Genomic DNA, 9,433 nt, shown 5'->3' with positions numbered 1-9,433 from the left:
CACTCTAGACAAACTACTGTTCCTGGTATGTGCTCTTGTGCTTTCCTGATTTGGTTATTTGTTACTTCACCTGTGCTTCTAACTCAGCATGTCCAAAAACCATCTCTCCCTCTTTAGACTCTGATCACATTTTATCTGGGTCATTTTTCTATTTGTATCAGAGTTTCGTAGGTATGTATTTTATCTACACTGTTTGCTTGGAACTTTCTTCATGCCAGTGTTTGGGTCTATATCATCTTTGTATTCATATACATATTTAGGTTAATGCCCTTGATCATGTTAGCATTTAAAGATTTGTCAAATGAGTATACTCTATTCCTGAAATACAGTATAATTATAATAATCATCTTAATTTTTATAGTAGGGTTTTTTAATATAAAAAATAGCTTTACTGAGGTATAATTGATATATTAAAAAGCCTGCGCATGTTTAATGTATATAATTGATGGGTTTGGACATATGCATACATCTGTGATACTACAACTACAATCAAGGTAATAAAACATATCCATCACCTCTAGAAGTTTCCTTGCATCCCTCCCCTTTTTTGTTGTGATAAGAACACTTAATATGAGATCTACCCTCTTCACAAAATTTTAAGTACACAATACCATATTGTTAACTATAGGAACTGTGTTGTACAGTAGATTCTAGAACTCTTTCACCTTGCATAATCAAAACTTGATACCCATTGAACAATCATGCCCCGTTTCCCTTTCCTTCTAGCTGTTGGTAACCACCATTCTGTTTTCTCCTTCTATGAGTTTGACTATTTTAGATTCATCATATAAATGGAGTCATACAGTACATGTCCTCCTGAGACTTATTTCACTTAGCAATGTGTCCTTAAAATTCATCCATGTTGCCACAAATGATTGGATTTGCTTCTTTATAGGCGGAGTAATATTCCATGATATGTATATACCACATTTTCTTTATCCATTTCTCTGTTGACAGATATTTGGATTGATTTCATATCTCAGCTATTATGACTAATGGGAAAGTTTGTTTTGTGTCACTGGGTGGGGTATGGGGTAGCTCTGAGGAAGTGTAGGGAACTGACTAGGGGGATGGGATAGGCAAAGAAAAAAGGGGAGGGAACAGTGAAGTTCATGCATTGTTACCCGATGTCTGCCCAAACCCCAACACTGTGCTAGGCACTGTGAAGAATTTCCAGGAAAAGGACACTACTCTTGACCCCATGAACTTACTGTCTGGTGTGGTGATAGAACATTACATGCACGAAACCATATAAAACTGATGGATATTATAGTACAGACATGAATTACTGAAATCCTGTCCCAGACAATGAATTTTCAACTATTTTTGTGATGTGCTATTGTATCTCTAAGACTATTACAAAAAATTTCAAGCAGAGTTAGTGCCAGTGTACCTCAATTAAAAAATTGCCATCCATTTAAATTAGGGGGAAGGGGCAATGAACAAAATTGTGATTGTTGCAATCCAAACCATGACCAACAGCAAGCTGTTGTGGATATGAAAAAACTGGCTGAGTTGGAACTTGCACCCACTCGGATTTCTGTGGTTGATTCTATTCTGTGTGAATGGATAGCATTTTTAATCTCTGAAGCTCTTTGAAGCAAACTGACATGATTTAAATGTTGTGTGTGTGTGTGTGTGTGTGTGTGGTGCAGTGCTGATAAATGTTGCATGTTTATCCTGGGAGTGGGGGGCTGGAAGGCCCTGATTTGTCACATTTGCCTGTATCTCTGGTGTCAATACTCCCTCCATGGCTGATTGTAAAATTGCCAAATGAACAATGACTGTGGAGTTGGAAAGGGGGTTGTACAGTTAGCTCTCAAAAGCTCCTGCACACAGGCTCCAACATACCACGTAGTGAGGGAATGGGTGGGAGGAGGGAGGCAGTATTAGGGTTGAGGGTAGTCAGGGATATAAACAAGCAAAGGAACTACTTTAAAGATCTTAAAGTAAGAAGCAAGGCCAGAGGTTTGGATAATTTTGAACTACAGTAGATCCTGGGACAATATGGGTTTGAACTGTGCTGGTCCACTTCTGTGTGGATGTTTTCCAATAAATACAGCACAAGTCTGTAAATGTATTTTCTCTTCCTTATGATTTTCTTAAAGATATATATTTTTAATTTATTTGTCAGAATAAAAGAGAGAGAACTCATGTGGGGAGAGTGGCAGGCAGAGGGAGATGCAGGCTCTCTGCTGAGCAAGGAGCCTGATGTGTATGTGGGGCTCAATCCCAGGACCCTGTGATCATGACCTGGGCTGAAGGCAGATGGTTAACCAACTGAGCCACTCAGGCACCCCTCCCCCCTACTTTTTTTTTTTTTTAAAAAAAAGACCAATTTTGCCTTTTTAAGAAGTTACTCACTTTGAAACTCATCTATCATGATACAAATAAGAATAGTGGTTGCCTTCTGGGTATGGATAGGGAAGAGGCACAGGGGAGCATTCCAGGGTGTTAAAAACTTTCCATATCTTGATTTGGGTAGTTATTATGCAAGTTCATTTATATCTCAATAATAAATAAGTAATCATAAAAAATTTGTTCACTTTTGGGGTTGTAGGAGGAAGGGAGGGAAAAAATGAAACAAGATTGGACCAAGGAGGGAGACAAACCTCAAGAGACTATTAATCTCAGGAAACAAACTGAGGGTTGCCGGAGGGGAGGGTCGGGGTGGGGGGCTTGGGGGATGGACATGGGGGAGGGTACATTCTATGGTGAGTGCTGTGAATTGTGTAAGACTGATGAATCACAGACCTGTACCCTTGAAACAATACATTATATGTGAATAAAAAAATTTGTTCACTTTGGTCATCCTGTCCCTTCCCCATCAAATGTTTCTTCTAGGAGTATGTTAGATAAAAAAATAGTGGGAAGGGAGTGGGAGGCAGGGAAGAAATACAAATTATCTTATTAGGCAAGGCACATTCCAATAACTACTATATACGATGTGTTTTGCACAGTGTACATTTCACACCGTGCATTATTCATTACACACACGGTGGTATTAGCTAGGAAATTGGGATCAGGTAAATAACACCAGGAAGTAATGACTGTTGACATTACATGTAGTAATCTGTTTTCCCAGAACAAACTGCAAATGTATTCTGTTTGGAATTAATACAGTATTTTAAATTTTATCCATAAAAATGACTTATGAGATTGAATCCATTAGTTTAATGGAATATCACAATCATTATTCCAAACTTATTTATATTGCAATCAGTAGAATGGGATGTCTCTTCTGAATAAGAAAATGAATGTGAATGCCAAAGATTTTCTCTTATTTAATTTTAATAATTGTAAATCATCATATGTGATATGTATTTTTCATATTTATGCCTGTAAGTAAATCCCACTAGAGAGAATAGAAGAGGGGAAAGCCATATTAAAACCTACAAACTGTTTCTTTTAGATGGTTTTAGGGCTTTCTGTTTCCACAATGAAATGATCAGCATTAAGGCATAGTCCCTGCTGAGGGTCAAGTATAGGCTAGGGGTAAAGGACAATGCAATGCCATGGCATAGCACGCATTATATGAAGCATTTCAGAGGAGCCTTGCATCTCACCAGGATATTTGTCAAGGCTAGTGCTTCTAATCAAGACCGTGGAAAACCCTGGAACGGCAATTCCTTTTGAAAGAATGTTAAAAAAAAAAATTTGAGTAAGATATCATTGGCTCCACTGGTTCTGGAAATTAGCCAATCAACAAGCTTGAAATTTTACTATTAGACACTCTTTCTTTTGGCTTGTAATATTTCTTCTGCAGGATGGCATGATTAAAATATCCTGCCACTTACGAGTTGGGGTTAGCAAACTTCTTAACCCGTCTGTGCCTCAGTTTCCTCATTTGTAAAATGGAGAAAATGAGAGTACCTGCATCACAGGCTTGTGATGATTAGATCGTAAATATGACTCTCACACCAAGTCATGGTTGATTTATCATATTGTCAAGTCTCTTCTAAAGGTACAATTTCAGAAATGACACTCAGAAAGAATGAATTAAATTGGAGGCTTCTGTATGGTGCTGTGTCCCTTATAGGAAAAATAGAGGGTTCAGGAACCAAGGAGTAGAAACAGGAATGGCCTTGCTTGCCATCACTCCTGGTGACCCGCTAGAGGATTTTGTGTCTCCTGTCTCCACAATTCTCTGCCTCACAATGTAAAGGGGCTACACTCTCCCCAGGGGACACAACAAAGATCCCATTGACCTATAAGCTACAATTGACACTTGGACCCTTTGTGTTCCTTGTGTCCAATGATAAGCAGCCAAGGAAAGGACTCGCCAGTCCATCAGGTATAATTGACTCTCATTGGCTGGAGATAGAAATAATGTTCCACAATGAGAATAGAGAGGAATATGTGTGGCACTCTGATGACTCACCTGGGTGCCCCCTGATAATCCCTAGGCCACTGTAACTGAATGAGCAGCATATATACATTAACCCCACTCTAGAAGGATATGGTTTACTGGGGGACTCTGATCTTTCAGGAATGAGGTTTTGGCTCCGACTATCAGATGAACCACCAAAACCCGCCAAGGTGATAGCTGAGGGAAATTTAGAATGGATAGTGAAAGAGAAAGGCAAGGAGTACAGTTGCAGCCCAAGTCCAAGTTGAAGTGCTGTTGGGAGGCTGCAATTTATCCCACCAGTGTCCCTATTCTAACGGCCACAGGATCCCTGGAGGAGCTTCTCCCTGAACCCATGTGGAGAAGCAGATCAGCACAATACAGGGATGGACTGTGGCAGACCCAGGAGGTGTGTCACTCAGATCCCTCTTCAAGAGAGTATTTACTGCCCAGATGCAAGGAGAGTGATTACTGGGCAGCCACCAGCTGTTAGCACCTTCAGGACTGGCCTCAGCTTTTGAGTTGAGGTCATGCTCTGTTTAAACCAGCCTCTGGCCAGTGACTGAGTGAGGCAGTGGTACCAGAACCCCGCCACTTCTGTCCAGCATGAAATGCCTCCAATGGGACCCTTTCCTCCAGAAATCCCTCATTGGGCTGCCAGAATCTTTCTCATGTCTGCACCACATCTGATAGACCCTCCTACCCCAGAACCGCTTCCTTCCTTTTCCTTCATAGGCATTACTCTTGAATAAATCTCACTGTCTTCTTCCTGGACAACCCTACTTTCCTGCATTCTAGTGTTGAGGCCAGCTGCTTCTGGATGTTGTGCTATGTGACATGACCAATAGATCCTACAGTCATGGGTCCACTCCCGTATCTCCTTTGTTGTAAAGGGGGTCTCACTTGTTGGGTTCCACACTTGTGGATCATATGTTCCATAAGTACCTGGATAGTGGTTCTGGCTGAAGTTCTGCAGGTAGGAAAAACAAACCCATACCCAAAATAAATATCTATCCCCATGTGAATGAACTGCTGGCCTTCCAGGATAGATGCAGCTGACTTCAGTAAACTTACTACCAAGTGACTGACTGGTCTCCTTAGGGGATGCTACCATTCCAGGGCTTCAGCTTTGGTTACTCTTACTGGCCATTTAAATATTTAGAAGCATAATAGCCAAATAAATCACCCTAAGTGAGTGACAGTACATCTGTACTTTCGGGCCCATGCATTGCCCTAGTTCCTGCCACTACACTGTGTCTTTTAGGAACACATTTTGTCAGTGTAGGTGATGAAGAAGAGTGGTTAGCATCATTTCATTTACTAGATGTCCTGTAGCTCTTCCATGGTAGATCCTTTCTGATGGATGGGCAGAAAAATCTTCACCATTCATGCCCATTCCCATACGCCAATCACGTACCTCTATTCCAGAACCTGTTTTTTAAATTTTTTCCGATTTTCCAATCTTTCTCCTTCCAGGGCACCGACCCAGCCATTCACAACTGCCTGTCAAGAGTCATTCTAATCCTGGGCATGGCTTCTCCCACACAAAGTAGATGATCAGGTGCACATCTTGTAGTTCTGTCCATTGGGTACTTTTTCCCTCTGTACTATCTTTCAAGGTTACCCCTGAGTGAGGCTGTCATGTAGTCACTTTCTATTTTTGGCTTGCATTGTGTTTCAAGATAACCCATCTGTAAACCAAATTCAGGATTTTCCTGTTTCCTTCAGTTGGTTGTAGGTGAACCCTTCAGGGTGGTTATCAGTGTGAGACAAAGGAGAGGTGCTGCTGTAACTGGGGTGGGTGACATGAGAGTTGGGGCTGCCTTCTTACGCAGCTTGGCAGTGTCTATTGGTTCAGCTGGTGCTAGGTCCTGGATGTGCCATGCCCATATTACCACAGATTGCTGCTAGGCCTCCTTGATGTTAAGACTTTATGGGGACCTAGCAGCTGATGGACATTTCTAGATGCATGGTCACTGTTCCAAGGTCAATCATTCTATATCTCACATGGCCTGCAGCTTGCCAGGAGCTATTTCCCAAAAGGTGTGTATGTTCTCTGGCATTGCTTTGCCCTAGAACTCTAGAGGCCTGCATTGTGATTATCTCACATCTCTTTCATAAATTCAATACTGCATTTTTTTCATCACCAAAACCTCCAACAACACAGGGTCTGCCAGATGGTATGGACCAGGTATCCTGGTTGCTTGCTCCGTGGCTTAAATCTACTGTGGGGTTTTTTTCTTGCTGTAGACTCTACTCAAAATGGGTAAGGTTTTTGTTTCACCCATTATATGGCCAGAGCAATATTTCTGTGTATGGAATGTATTGCCTCCAGAACCCAAACAGACCTATCAGATTTTATGTTTACTTGTTTGGAGTAGAGTTTACAAGATCCAGCAATTTGTCTCTTGGGAGAGGATATTCCCACATGTCCTGATATTAGACTTCCTAATCACTGTACTGAATTATTCGGTCCCTGAATCTTTAAAGCATTTTTTCCCTCACCCTCTAGAGCATGTATCTTACCAACGCCATCATCATGCTTGTCACCTCAGGCTTATTTTGGATCAGGGTGATGATATTGATAGATGTAAGAGGTCAATATGGTCGTGTCCTGAGAGATGTCCAAATGGCCCATATCACACTGGACTCCGTTATGACAGAGGATATGAGGATTAACATAGCCCTGAGGCAAAACTGTACATGTATTTGTTGTCTTTTTCATATGAATGTTCCCTGTTTCCTGTCCTCTTTCCTGACAGATAGAAAGAAGGCATTTACCAAATCAATAACTGCAGGTAGGAAAGAAGGCATTTACCAAATCAATAACTGCAGGTCACATACCTGAAGCCATGGGGCTACTTCTTGTTTGAGTTTGCAGTAGTCTACAGTCATTCTCTAGGATCCATCTAGTTAATTCAGGGACTCAATTTTTTAATTAAGCAGGATATTACAAGAACTGCTGCCCTTGCATTGTTTAAATCTTTACAAGTGACAGTGATTTCCACCATCCCCCTCAGGATGTGATACTACTTTTTAAAAAAATTTTATTTCTTTTCAGTATAACAGAATTCATTGTTTATGCACCACACCCAGTGCTCCATGCAATACGTGCCCTCCATAATACCCACCACCAGGCTCCCCCTACCTCCAACGCCCCCCTTGAAAACCCTCAGATTGTCTTTCAGAATCCATAGTCTCTCATGGTACATCTCCCCTTCCAATGTGATACTACTTTTGATGTACTATCTTATTTAGTCACTGGGGGGAAGGAGGCAGCTTCAGAAACTTCTATTTAGCGTTCTCCATTATAACCAAGGACTCAATGGAGGGATTACTCTAACTGCCAAATATGTCAATCCCAACGACATACTCAGGTATCATGAAGATGACCATCAGGTGAGTCAGCAGACCCAATGCATCCACTGTAAGTGAGGCATTGGCCAGGACTCCATTTATTCCATGTGACCCTGCTCTAAAAAGGGGACATGATAATGTTACATGTCTCCAAATGTCAGTGTCAACTCAGACCCTTGGTCTAATAGCCCTTGAAATGTCTGGATATTTCTCTTTCCATAGCATACAGTAAATGTACAGTATATACAGTAAATTTACCCAAGTAAATGACTGTGGATTCCTTTGGTAAGGACTGGAGGAAGTTCTTTCTTCCTTTGGAAGGAATGGTGTTGCAGGATTCTGCCCTGGGGGCCATCTCTTCTGTAAGTGGGTTCTGGAACTGAAAATTAGCTTAAATCAGGAATCTTGACTAGGAATCATGATTTTTTTTAAATTGGGAAGACTGACCTCAAATTTTGGATCATGTATTCTTACTCTTTTTATTTTATCATGTATGTTAAGCAATACCCTGTTTGCCTACCTATTTGCATCTAGGGATGCTGTGTTTTATTAATCATCCCTTCAACTGCCTACAGATCAGGCCCACTTAGTTGTGACTCTAGTCTTGTCTGCTGTTCCAATAATTGCAAACCCTGGCTGTTGGTGGTGGTCCACTATCACCTGGACTCTATTGCTGATGGGTAGAGAGGATTGCTTATCATTTCCATTTCTTTCAAAAAATTCAGGGATGACCTCCACTACCATCTGCCCCAGCCTTCAGGGAGAGCCACCGCTGAACTTCTTAGGGATGCTGCTGCTCCACTCACCAGCATTCCTCATGGCCATAGTGAATGCCGTGTTCCCTTAGCCTCCACATGGAACATAGTCCTCTAGTGGGTCCTCAGGCTTCATATGATACATCCACTCCAGTATATCCACTGCCCTCAGCCTTTTAATTCCTTCTTCTACCATCTGCCACAATAATTCAGGAGTTTCAATACTATTCATGTGGGTCATTACTTTTTTCTAGGTTTGTAGAAGAGCCACCTATAAACAATGAGTTTATACCAGCTCTGGGAGCCCTGCTAGGGTGTTCCTATATCCAAAGAAAGTGCCTCCAAACCCACAAACTCTTTCTTATCCAGTCTTAACATAAAGGCCTTTTCATTTAAACGTCTGTAGAATCTAGTCCCTCCAGTGCTCCCTTGACTCCTGCCAGCACATGCTGGCTAGATCTTCTAGTTCCTTTGGGCTATAGTCCCTTTACTCCTCTGTCAAGTTGAGCATGTTTTGTTGTGCTGCTTATGGTCCCATGGTTTTATGGAGGAAAGACCTCTGTATTGTCTCCTCATACAGATGAGGTACTAGCTCTTATTTGGGAGGAGTGGGCTCAAGAATTTCAGAGAATACTGGGGAATCAAAATCTTCAGGAGCGGGGTGCCTGGGTGGCTCAGTGGGTTAAGCTGCTGCCTTCGGCTCAGGTCATGATCCCAGGGTCCTGGGATCGAGCCCCACGTCGGGCTCTCTGCTCAGCGGGGAGCCTGCTTCCTCCCCTCTCTCTCTGCCTGCCTCTCTGTCTGCTTGTGATCTCTGTCTGTCAAATAAATAAATAAAATCTTTAAAAAAAAATCTTCAGGAGCATCTACTTAGATACCTCCATCCCGTGTGCCAGGGTGCTGGGATTTCCCAACCAAGGACCCTGACTTTGGCATAACCCACCTGCCTCAGTTGAGCATTCAACTATCCTTG

This window comes from Mustela erminea, chromosome X, assembly GCF_009829155.1.
Source record: "Mustela erminea isolate mMusErm1 chromosome X, mMusErm1.Pri, whole genome shotgun sequence".
Taxonomy (NCBI): Eukaryota; Metazoa; Chordata; class Mammalia; order Carnivora; family Mustelidae; genus Mustela; species Mustela erminea.
This window is presented reverse-complemented; position numbering follows the sequence as displayed.